At 33.5% G+C, this 13,659-nt stretch overlaps 1 protein-coding gene across 2 annotated transcripts in view; it reads left to right on the top strand.

The window, feature by feature from the left end:
* The window catches only part of SHH1 (SAWADEE HOMEODOMAIN protein), a 72,284-nt gene that overhangs the window by 48,348 nt on the left and 10,277 nt on the right, over positions 1 to 13,659 (top strand). The window contains exon 10 of one of the 2 annotated variants that reach the window (XM_078297510.1): positions 10,297 to 10,306. The exons of the other annotated variant lie outside the window; for it this stretch is intronic. The gene's annotated coding sequence lies outside the window, so the exon portion shown is untranslated. Of the gene's footprint in view, positions 1 to 10,296; positions 10,307 to 13,659 lie in introns of those variants that run through there. 2 annotated transcript variants of the gene reach the window in all.

The raw sequence follows: 13,659 nt of genomic DNA, 5'->3' as shown, positions 1-13,659 counted from the left end.
TAAATCTCCTCATATGCTGCAACACGACACCTCCTGAGAAAAGGCAACACGCAACAGCAATTATTACATACTTCTCTTCCATCACCTTACCACAACTACACCATCACTATCTCTTACCCCTTCTCCAGTCTCCACCTAACCAGAAGCACACTCACTCTCTCTTAACAATGGCTGTCGAATTTCCTTTCTGTACTGAACAAACAATCAGAGGGTCTGTACACTTCCATTGGATACAGAACAAAAGATTGGATTTGCAAACTTGCTCACCTCAACAAGTGTTTCAAGGAAAGAAAAGCTCACCTCAACAAGTGATCAAATAGGCCAAAGCTATGGAGTCCACAACAATACCCCCATTCAACCTAAACCGAATCAGTAAGGTCTCACAAGTACAGGTACCACAAAACACTTCAGTTATCTTGTATGATGGATCATGGGACCAAAATGGGAATCTGGTTATGGGAGTGGCAATTTACAATACAAGAGGAAAACTTGTACTGGTACATGCAGGGGCATTTCAGGCATGCCATCCAATTGAAGCAGAGGCCCAAGCAATGCTCTGGGCAATTAATCATATAACATAGGAAATAACCCAACAAGGAGATGGCCAGTATGTGTGTTTTGGAGATTGTAAGATACTGGTTAAGGCGGTACATCACAACAACTTGGACCAGCTACCACATTGGAAGGCGGCAGAAGCAGTCAGACAATGTGCATCAAATTAAAAAAAAATCAAGGTTCACACGAAAGGTTCTTGAAAGGAATTTCACAAGAAAAAAAAAATTAATTCAATAAATAAGAAAATGAATTGGCTAAAAGAATTTCACAAAAGAAGTCGCTAAACCTAGGGTATGAAGAAATTTCACAATCGTAATTCATCGGACTAAGAAATTTGCACGATCAATTTTCACTTCTTGAAAACCATAGTTGCTAAAAGGAAGTGAGAAGAGAGAGGATGAGATGGAGATCGCGGGATTAGATACCTGACTAAATGAGGAGGCCCCAAGTAGATTTAGGGTTTCTGAACTTCAGGCCAACCTGATGATGTCAATGCTAGCGAATTACGGTTTCTAAATTCGTGAGACGAACCCTAGCTAGCTTAGCTCGGCGAGAGAGCGTCAAGAGGGAGAGCTAGTATAATCGCAAGGGAGAGAGAGTAGGAAAGTGTGGGACGGGTATGAAGTGAAAGGTTGTAAATGGAGAAGAAATACTCTAACGGATAGAAAGTTACTCAAAATCTCAAATTTATGCGCATCTGCTCAATCTATGATAGCACTAATCATAGATGGATCTAATGGCTGAAAATTTCTGCTCACGGGAAGGACTGGGTGAGCATATCACACCCTAGCCTTATTCTTATTTTTGTGTGCGTGTTTTCTGCAAAAAGTTGTACAAAATACATATGTCAATAATGATATCTTATTAGTAGTAACCAACATGAACAAACCACTGATCCTCTTAGCATGTATGCTAGAAAAAAGCCATGCTAGTATGCTCTATAGATGCTGCTATTAAAAAGCAATCCAACACTATATGCCAAAAAAAGAAGCATACCCTAGTATATATGCTCAACAAAAAATCTTATTACCTAGAATTTTCTTGTAAAAAAAAAAAATGCTAGTATGTTAGTATGGTAGTATGAGAAATAAAGACTCTGTATGCAGTCAGGGGAGGAATATAGGCTTAGCTCGGAGTGCTAAGTCACCCCAATTTTTCAAAATTTTATTATCAAGTATCTAGATACGGTAGAAATTTTTTTATTATTGACTAGTTTTCTTACATTTGTTACATTTGTTTCTTTTATATGTATTAGCACCCCTAACTTTACACAGCTCCCCTGTACTCAAATCCTGGTTCCGCATGCAACTCCGTTGACCTCTTGGTTAATTTCTAGTTCCCAGTGTAATAAGTACTAAGTGCCCAATAAAGAAGTAGAGGACCGCCAAGCATAGTAACATTTGCCACAGATAATCCGGTTATCCAGTTGCTCCGTCCGTCACGATCATGTGCAATCCAAATAGTTGCCAAAAATGTTTTCATTGCAACAACAATTGGAACTACAACTGTCATTGTCAGCATCACCCTCTGAAAAGTAAAAAAGTATCACTATATTACTGTAGTGATTTTTCAATCAAAATTAATATAATATGTATATATAGAAGGAATACTTTTTGCTATTTCTGCTATTACAAATTTAACTAACAATTTCCTTTTCAAATCTCCAATAACTTTATAAATGGACACTTCTATTAGTTTAAACTTTAAATAGTTGCAAATGCTGATCAATACTAATTGACAAACTAAGTTGATTAAATTATTTATTATTAAAATTCTATAGACACTTCTGTATTTATACGAGTCTTTATTTAAATTTAAATGAAATATATCATTGTAAGTTAGAAAATCAAAGGAGTCTTTGCCATCCAAAAGAAACTTGACAAATTCGGATGAAAAGGAGATTAAAAAGTATGCTTTGGAATTGTTCTATAAACTTTTATGATTATAAATTACTTAATGCACAGTGAAAGGAATTGGAAGGTTCCAGTTTAGTTATTAGATTTAACTAATAAATATGATCAAAATATTTCTATTTTAGTTAAAACGGTGGTCTAAGCATCATATTCGTTGATTAAAACAAAAGCTAAATCAGACAGATCAGTAATCGCTTTGGACAGAGATAGTCCAAAGAGCTTCGGACCAATTAATTCCTCTCCCAAAATGGAAATAGTGATGAAATAAATAAATAAAGAAAGCAAGCAAGAGTTACTTGATATGTTTCATGGACGTCCTGAAGGGCTTTAGGGAGGCAGACAAGACCGATCATTGCGGCTACAACAAGGCTGACGGAAGTAAGGAGAATCAACCGCCAAAACGGATCCGATTGATTCTGACCTAAGGCGAAACTAGCAAGGGACCTGAACATCAAGAGCAAGAACCCCAGAGGGCCATTACCCTGTTCTGAGATTTGCGCCTCCACATCTAATTCAGCGTGCTCAGGAGGTACCAATTCCATCGGTTGCTGAACCGGTACTGGACGAACACCTTCAAAAACGGATCGCTGCAATAAGGGCAAACAAACAAAGAACAAGAGCCGGAGCCAGCCTGTGTTGTTCTCTGGTCGAGGTTGAAGGCGGCGATGACCCGGTTCTGAGATTTGCACCTCCTCATCTACGACTACTACAGTGTGCTCAGCAGATGTCACTGCCGTCGGTTGCTGAACAGGTACCGGACGAACACCTTCAATTTGAAAAGTGAATTGGTACATTGCCATTGCACCGTTGCCTCCGAGTAGCTTTATCAGAAGAAAAAAAAGACAAGGATTAATTATTTGAAAATGGGTTTGAGTGCCTTGAGTCTTGTTGGGAAATGGGAGACTTAGAGAGAGCACAGAGTTCTCACTTAAATGGTTAAATGGAGTAAAAGGAGAAGAGAGAAAGAGAAGAGAGAGAAGAAAACCACAGATGATGAAAAGAGGGTTGCCACTGACTATAATATAATAACTAATAAGGTGCAGTGTCTCGTTTCTCGTTAGCTTGTAGGGTTTTTGGTATATGGTGTTCCCTAGTACACAATTTTATATCTATCGTGGTCCAGCAAACCAGCTGTTGATTTCAAAATTTATTGCTTTGAACGGGTGATGTATTTTATTTTAAATCGGACTAATTATAAGATCTAGTTTCATGAGTAGATCGAACTAGTATTGATTTGATGATATGAAATATAAATGTATAGAAAATGTATTTGTCTAGGAATTTTAAAATTAGTTCCTTGATATTGATTGAATGATATAGGTTTTCAAATACCGTATTTCATAGCTGCACATTTCTATTTATCCACTTCAATTTAAGTGTTTTATTTTCAAATAAGTTTTTGGACGGCTTTAACTTGGGGTAGTGATATTAAAACGACTAATTCGTTTATTAACACAATCTTATCTAATTATTTTAGTGTATAGACAATTTTACACTTCATTAAGATTTTATTTAAAAATTGGTTCTCTCTCATATATTACTATATAATTTTTTCCTTAAAAGTTATATTTTATAAAGTATGTTATTTGCTTAAAATATGTTTCTCTCTCATATTATTATATGATTTATTTTCTTAAAAGTTAGATAATTTATTTTCATCACATCTTTTAGATTTTTTAAGAAATTGCTACAGTGAAAGATTTTATTATACTAGTAATATCTATCAACATTGTATATATCAATTTATTTCATCCAACTTCACAAATTTTATTTACAATCTTCTATAAAAAATTTGTCTTGTCAATTAATATTCTATCTTTTTTTCTTTTTTTTTAACAAAAATCACTAAAGAAAATTACATGACTACTTATATAAAAAAAGTGTATTGAATGCAAATTATCAGTAATAAACTAATAATTTTGACATTCAACTTATGATTAAAAAAATCAATTAAAGTATAACATAACACTACAATAAAAAAAATTACATCAATCAAGCCAAATTAATAAATTGTTTGCATTAAACTTAAATTGATAAAATATTCCAGAAATTCTCATCATCATATTGGCAAAAAGTCCATCCAAATCGATATAGCTCATTAATTTGTTTTCTCCATTAATACTACAAACATGATAACCTACAAAGAAAAAAAATCCCATCAATAGATAACTAAGTCATAATATTGTCCGAATAAACTGCCGTTAATCCTTTGTGATGTCTAAAAATATATGCAGATCAATGGTATTAAAATAGATGTATAAATTATGAGTATCAAATTTAAGATAAAAATTATAAAAAAATAAACAAAATATTTGAGTTGGATAGAAGTGCCACCTCAATACCCAGGTCAAATTTGTACTAAGTTTATGATAAGTATTTTATATCAATAAGAAATATGAAAAATAATGGAATAATCATTCTTTCAGAAATGAAGGACTACAAAGAGACATTACTTATAAGTTTGACAAAAAAAAAATATTTACCTAAGAAAGATAAAGTCACGAAATCCCCTTGATATTTAAATGCAAAGTTAAGCATTGTTTTCGAATTGGTGGTTGGATTTTCAAACAATTTTTTTTTGAAATACTTTGTTTTTTTTTTGTTTTTTTTGGATCATTGTGTATCATAATATAAAAAAATTACAAATAAAAAAGTTAAATACATATCTTGACTTGATTGCTTAAAACTTGAATTGAATTGATGTGTTTCTTGTGTGAATTCTGTAGCTTTATTTCTATGAGAAAAAGGAATGTTGAAGAAGATACATCAATGCAAAAAAAATTAAAAAAAAAGAAAGAGTATCTATCATTTATAGAAATCAAATAATTAATAAATAATTACATTATGAAACAAATATAGTAATTAGAAAGATATTTAAAGAGAGTTAAAATTATTTATGTATTATTTTAAAAAAAATATATTATATTAATATAAATGAGTGTGATGTCAATATACCCACTCGCAAACTTGGTTACTAAGGAAGCCACTCAGAACCGCTACGGGAGAATATGTCCACAAACTATTTCTAACCATTGGATTTAATAATATACTTATTTTACCTCTCCACTTTACGAAAGAGTAATATGCCTAGATATTGTATTTAATTAGAAATTAGGAGTTAGTCATCTCAACAACCAACACATTAACCGCAGATCCTCTTAAACAGTTGTTTACTTAATTAATCAATAATTTAATAAGATCCATATTTTGTAATTCGAATATACTTTGAGCATATTAAGAATAGTCATTATTTTTAATACAAATAATATATCAAAATATATTAATCTTTTAAGATAAATAAAATCTTTTGCGTATGTATTGAATAATATGTGAATATATAAATAATGCGATGTCTATCTATTTTGATAAATCTCAAAGTCGAACAAATGTCAAAAGTGACCCGCCACACAACAGTAGATATCTTTAATACGCCACACAAAAGTTCAAAGCAATCTCAAAAAGAGAGAAATAAATCTCTAATGGGAATGGTGCTCAATGCGAGTGCGTATCCGCCCAGGTATCTGAGGTGCAATTTAAAAGAACGAACGGTTCAGATTAATCTCAGTTGAACCAATCTCAATCTGGAACCGGTTGAGACTGTAGGGGATCTGGTTTGAGATTCGTGTCACATGAAAAGAACGGTCCAGATTTATAGCTTGCACCTCAAGTACCTGGGGTGATACGGATTCGCTCAATGCCAACCAATTTTGTTGACCACTTCGTTAAGGGAGAATGTCCACAAACTATTTCTAACCATTGGATTTAACTCTCCACTTTACGAAAGGAACTCATTCAGCCGCTAATTCCTTACGGAAGCCACCCAGAGCCGCCACATGGCTCTGACACAAAGTCACAAACTATTTATAACCATTGGATTTAATAATACTTATTTTAACTAGATCTCTCCACTTTACACCAGAGTAATGGGATTTTTGTAACTCAAAATTTCCCTGAGCTTAATTAGTTTTAAAATTTATCAAACTTATTTTAAATAATAATTTCAAATTGTTAAAATTTATCAGCTTCACAGGTAATCTAATTTACATACCAAATTTATGATTTTTGAATTAATTTAAGATAAATTCAAATTACTAATGGTAATAAAAGTTATAATATTGTATTTGGAAAGGAGTTAAATAGTCATGATCTCAACAGCCAATAAGTGCTAGCTGCAACCCACTTTTGACATTGAAGGTGTTCATTCGGAAGGTGCTTGTCAGGTACCGGTTCGGCAACCGTCGACTGTGGTACTGGATGAACATATCTTACATTGAATTATAAAGGTACTCCATCAATTTATAGTATAAAAGTCACTCCTGGGTTAATAAATAAATTATCGTGGTTGGATTTTAGAAAAATATTAAAATATTAAAAATATAAAATAGAGTATCTTAATATTTGAATGTACTAGAAAGATCACAATAATTTCTTTATTTATCTAGAAGTGACTTTTGAACCGGGATCGATAACTCAGATCCAATATATTTTTATTCTTTTTCCAGTAATACACAAAGAAATATTTTAATTTTGCTTATAGCTACAAAAAAAATTTTACTGAAAAATGGTAATTCGAGTTATGTGTCGCAGTCTTTCTAGTAAATTCAATTATATAGTATTTCATATATTTACAAAAAATATAAAATTATTTCTAATATTTGAATAGAAGAAATAAAAAAATAATAACATTTTTCTACTTAATTAAAAGAGAAATTTTTTAAAAAATATGTGCAGAATTATCTATTCGGCATAGAGGGTGATAGAAATAAAAAAAATTGTGAAAATTGATTTTCGGTGGCTGTTTCTGTGAAAATCTTTGAAAATGTCTTAGACCGAATTGGTATCTCGGTACAGAAAAAAAAAATTATGGGCCGACTTGTCAAATCGGCACTTATGGTGTTTGTAAAAAACAGTTTGGTAACTTTTTTTTTATGATTTATAAAAAAATTCCATATAAAATATACGTACAAAGGCGTTTCACATCAAAAGAAAAAAAAAATGATAGAGAGACTGAGAGGGGACGAGGATTACTGGGTCCTGAAATTTAACTTGGAATTTCAAATGTAAATTCTATGCTAAATGGTACTAGTTTCTATCGTTAGTCCAAATTTTTTATTAATATACAAAATATTTTCAATATTTTAAAAAACATACACGTTTTCAACATATTTCGAAAACTACGAAATCGGAAAAATAATTTTTCGAATCTGGATGATCTTTCGGAAAAACATTTTGATAAACCGCACATAGACCAGTCTAAATCCACATGCTAATTTTTCGGTACACCGCGCAAAGACCAAATATTTTATCGGAATCCTCCGAAAAAAATAGTTTAATTTTGGAGAAATGTTCTTGGTGCACTGACTGTCCACAGCCTTATTCAATTCCAGGTTTAACTGTCGTTTAACTTCCAACGGTCTCACCTTCTAACGGGTCTCGTCTCCTTCTATTTAAACATGCCATCGCGCGACACGGAACCTTTCTTTTTTGAATTTCATTTCCGAATCTTCCATTTCCGATCAGATCTGCTCTGCGATTTCCTTCCTTTTTCGTCTCGAGGGAAGATTCAAGCATGATTTTCCTTCCTCTTTCGTCTCAAGTGAAGATTCAAGAGTTCCTAGTCACGAGTTACTAGTCGCCATTTCATCGGTACTGACTATCATTCAAACGAAATTGTATTTTTTGTTTTTTTTTTGTATTTTTCTTCTCTCATTCAATTTTCCTTTGCAATGATGAATTTTTATTTTTTAGATTACTGACTCGATCTCGTTTTTTAAACATGATCGTGATGAAACCTTCAGGAGTGAATCTTCCTATCACCTCTCTATCAATACTCCATATCACATTTTTATCAATTTTACAGAGATGATAGAGATGAGATATGGAGTATTGATCTATTAATTTTACAGTATTTCCCCTATTAATTTTACATTATTCATTTTGTAATTTTACAGTATCCATCTTGTGAAAATCTGGAGGAAAGAGATGATAGAAATGCGATATGGAGTATTGATATGTTAATTTTACAGTATTTCCCCTGTTAATTTTACAGTATTCATATTGTGATTTTACAGTATTCATCTTATGGAAATCTGGAGAAAAGAGATGATAGAGAGGCGATATGGAATATTGATCTGTTAATTTTACAGTATTTTCCCTGTTAATTTTACAGTATTCATCTTGTGGAAATCTGGAGGAAAGAGATGATAGAGATGTTGTTACATTCCGAAATTTTAAAACATGATTAAATGGATAAATCGATCATTTGACTTAAATAAAAAGTTTAATTAATTTAACGATCGTTCAGAAATTTTCTGACCGAGTAAAACGAAACTAAAATTTCGTGATATAAATAATGTATGAAATTATGTATAATAAAATTTAGAGATTTAGAAATAAAATAAAATATAGCACTATGAATAAAATTATAATTATTTGGTAAATTAGAAACTCAGAAAATCCGTTACAAATTGATTGAGGCAAATTATATCTCTGAATTAATTGAACCATTGATTTTCCCTTCTACACGAATCTTAAAGCAATTGATTTAATTAACCCTCCCCACTCTCCTTTCTCTTTTTCCCTCTCTGTTGGCGAACCCCCCCCCCACAACAGAACCCCCCCAGTCCGCCCCTCCCCTCTTCTACGCCAAAGCCAGGAGGGCTCCACCCTCTTCCCTCTCCCGTCGCCGGCGAACCCCACCGGACCCGCCTCTGATCTCTCCTCTCTTCCTCTCTGCCCGTGAGAGCCACAGCCCGCTCCCCTCTCTCTCTAGGTTTCTGCCCCCTCCCCTCCTATGAAACCCTAGTTTCTAGGGTTGAGGATGTGGGCTGCCTCGGTTTGATTGGTGCTGTCTCTCGGTGCTAAATTGGTGTTTGGAGACGCTTAATTGGGTGTTGGCTGATTCAATCTTGACGGCCATGAAGTGAGGCCCAACCTCGAGACCCGGCCGTTTTTATCACGTACCTTGCTGCCTTATGAATTCCTGTATCGGGTAAATATTCTAATTTTCTATTTGACTTCTCGATTTGTTGTTGTATCGAGTTTATGAAGTGTTGTGCTTACTTGCCGGGTTGTTGATTTTCCCGGAAGCAATGAGGTTTCCTTGTTTCCTTGTTGTGACCTTACCTCCCTGTTTTGACCATTGATGCCGTAGGCTATTATGTGCGGGTCAGTACGTAGGTGCTGCCTTGTTCTAATCTGAAATGAGTTATTTCTCTCATTTTTCTGGTGCTTGATGCCGTGCTGACATGGTGCAAATTTTCTCTTTGAATTGCTATGTTGTGGTTATGCTAATTACCCTTGTTGGTGTAAATAAATTAAGTAGAGGGGCCTCTATGCGAGTCTGAAAATTTTTAGTATATATACGGCCTTGAATTGTAAATGATAGTAAATTGGGACTTTGAATGTTTAATTGGATAAATAAGGTGAATTGGGCTTGTAATTTCATAAGCCTTGAAATATTGAAATGAATATGACATGATGTGTATGTGTAAATAGAATTGGATTTCGGCTTTGAGAATTAAAATAATGGACTTGGAGTAAACTTGTGAAATTGTGTAATTTAAGACCAAATATGTATATGTGATAAATTAGGCCGTGGCCGTTACTGTTGGCTTGTGGATGGATTGATTAAATGAATTGGGGGCCTTTGTTTATGTATGCATTGGACTAAATTAAATAAGTAGGCCATTGGATTAAAATGTATGACATGCATGAGAATTTTATACATGGGCCTTGAAAGTGAAAATAGTTATAATGGACTTGAAATGAATTGTGAATTGTTAATTAGAGGCTTAAACCTTTGCTAAATTATGGGCCTTTAATTAAATTGAATTGGAATAAAATAATTGATACGTCAAGAGGGCCAAAGTGTAATAAGGTGAAAGTTTATATAAGGGTCGACCATATATATATAATTTTGGAATTGGACTTGAATTAAAAGGATTATAAATGAGCCGAAAGGTATAAAAGAATTGACGAATTGAAATACGGCTTTTGAAATTTAAGTTTTGATAATGTAACCGAATTAAACCTAGTATACGTATAATATAGGTGTAGGCTCGGTCGAGCAAGATTTCGCGAGGTAATTCGAGACGCCTGATCTTTAAATTTAAGCGGTACGCTCGTCATAATAAGGTGCGGGATTCTTGGACTTGTTTGATACTTTATTTTCAGGAATTAAACTGTGTATTCGTTTGTCATGTTGAATATCATTGATTGCATCATTGAATTGTGTAAAGCATTTGCATAGCCCAATCAAATTAAACTCGAATTGATGTGACTTGAGTGATTTGCATGTTGGTATGGTTGTAGGTTGTGTCGATCTATTATGATCTGATTTGATTGAAAGTCACCACGATTTGGTTTGGATATGTATGTGAATGGATTTACGAAGTTAAGCACTTGGATCCAATGAATTTGCCAAGTCGGGCTGTATGCTGACTTGGATTCCCAGGATCCTAATGGCCTTAGGTGAACGGCCCTCGATGTTCCCAGTACCGGTTGGGACGAGGGAGGGTGATTATGTTATGAGATGTGATTGGAAATCGTGGGTGACTTGTGTAACGTCTATGGCTCGGTGGCATTTTCCTACGTGTTAATGCATTTGGAAGGTCAATTGAATATTACGACTATTGGAATGATTCCAAAGAGGATTTTCTTTATATGATTCGAACCAGACCTTAATAAACTGTTAAGCCAAGCGATTGCAGATGGGTGTCAGATAAAGGGTCCAGCGGTTGGCCATCTGTAGGTGTCAGTAACCCTACAGATGTGGGTTTGATAAAGGGTTCAGCTCGAAAGAACATCTGCAATTGCTACAAGCCCTAATTGATCGAGTTAAGCCAAATATATGTTGTGTTTGAAATTCATCTTGAAAATTCCGTGAACTGTGTTTCAGGTTGATTAATTGTTGTCGAGCATTGGCATTCTGTTATTTATGATTATATATATCTGTTTGCATTGTTATTGTTTGGGTTTCATTTTTGAATATAGAGTTTGATTGCAAGTCCAATAATCTAAACTGTGGCAAATTTCGCACTGGGAATTTATTCTCACCCCCACCCTCCCGATTATTTTCAGGTTTATTTCACGGATGCAACACATGAGGATATTGGTAATGCATATAAAAAGATCCACTGCCTTGCGTGTATATGTGACACTTGATAGATACACGCGGCAGGCTGTCAGACCCCGGGGATTTGGGGTGTGACAGATGTAATATAGAGTATTAATCTGTTAATTTTACAGTATTCTCCCGTTAATTTTACAGTATTCATCTTGTAATTTTACAATATCCATCTTGTGAAAATCTGGAGAAAAGAGATGATAGAGAGGTGATATAGAGTATTGATCTTGTCAATTTTCCTTTGCAGTATTGAAATTTGCAGTGGACATATATCTATTGACTTTTTACATCTTCTAATTTTACAGTGTTGAAATTTATAGTGACATATGTTTATTTTACTGTTTACAACTTCTAATTTTACAGTATTGAATTTTACAGTGCACATTTGAAGGAAAAAAAATTTTGAAATTTAAAAAAAAAATTAAAAATTATAATTTTGAGAAAAAAATTTATTTTTGAATATTTTCGAGGTTTATTTTGAAAAAAAAATGCCAGTCGTAGATGTTGTCCAGGTTTGGAATGTTCTAGAAGTTTTTGTAAAATTGTCATTAACCGCAAATAACTGTCATTAACTGCAAGTAACTTCCATTAACCGTTAGTAAGAAAAGTACAGTTAGTTTGCCAAGTGGTCCCGCACGAAGTACAGTTAGTTAGCCCAGTTGGCCAAGTTGCAAACCGTTAATGAAAGTTTCTGAATGTTTGAAATTTTTTATTATGTTTTTTATAAGATTGCTTTTACAAGTTATAGCATTGAATTATTAAATTTACAGAATTCGCGCAGGTCAAATGACAGTTTTCTATGGACAAATGGTGGACAAATGTCTATGAACAATTACACACTGCCTTACTTTTATGTTTGGTCCCGACTTATGTCCTGACTTGATGCGCAAAGACCAAAGTTCAATTAAGACCTCAATATAGTTTATTTAAGAAGTAAAATTTAATAATTGCTCTTGATTTAGTTCTTAAGTATGATGTAATTAAGATAAATCTAAATTCACATGGAAATAGAGAATCAAAATAAGAAAATTAAGGCTAAAGCCATAGAAAATGAAAATGGCACAAACACCAAACAAGACAGCTCGGTGCTTTCTTTGGGGAATAGAGGCATGAAATGAATGATGTGTGGTCGGTATATGAGAGATTCTGTCTCATTTCTCTTTTCCCTTTTAGTAGGTCTCACATTTGGGCTCCGAATCCTATGCTGGCATGCTGATTTTTTTTTTTTTTATTTATTTATTTATTTTTATTTTTATCACAGCTCGTAAGCTACACACCCACCATTAGGGGTGTTCATCGGTTCAGTTCGGTTGAAACCCAACTGAACTTGGCAAACCAAAGTTATAATTCGGTTTTAAAAATAGAACTGATTCGAACCAAACCGAACCGAAATTTTATTTCGGTTTGTTCGGTTGAAACCGAAATATATTAATTTTTTTTATTTAAAACAATTGATTTATAATAAACCGAAGTATATTAAGAAATAAATCGGAGTATTAAGAAATAAACTAAGATATTTAGAAATAAAACAAGTATTTAAAGCAATTGATTAAGAAATAAACCGGGATGGTTCGGATCAAATTTATATTATATAAAAGTTCGATCGGTTCGGTTATTTTGATTTTGAAAATTTTCAAACCGAACCGAACCGAAGTTATAATTCGGTTTTAAAAAACCAACTAAACCGATCCAATAAACCGAAATAACCGAAGCGTTTAAACCGAACTAATTCAGATCGGTCTAAAACCGATTAAACCGAACCGTTTGAACACCCCTACCCACCATACAACTCACTCCCTAATTTCCTGCGGTCGCAGGATTGGATCCTATACTGATACTAATGCTGATGCAGCATCTTTCCTGTCGTTTTTCCCTCATTCTTTACTTCTCCTTTCTCTATCTCTTGTACTTTTCTAAATAAAAATAATAAAAGATAAGAGAGAATGATAAATTTTTCAAACACTAGACTACACTAGAGTAATGAATGGTTATTATTTTCTGTCTTGTCTCTTCCACTTCCCGTGATAAAGAAAGACCTGCCTTTTGTCCACTTCCCGTGATATA

Source organism: Carex rostrata, chromosome 34 (assembly GCF_964058835.1).
Source record: "Carex rostrata chromosome 34, lpCarRost1.2, whole genome shotgun sequence".
Lineage (NCBI taxonomy): Eukaryota > Viridiplantae > Streptophyta > Magnoliopsida > Poales > Cyperaceae > Carex > Carex rostrata.
This window is presented reverse-complemented; position numbering and strand designations above follow the sequence as displayed.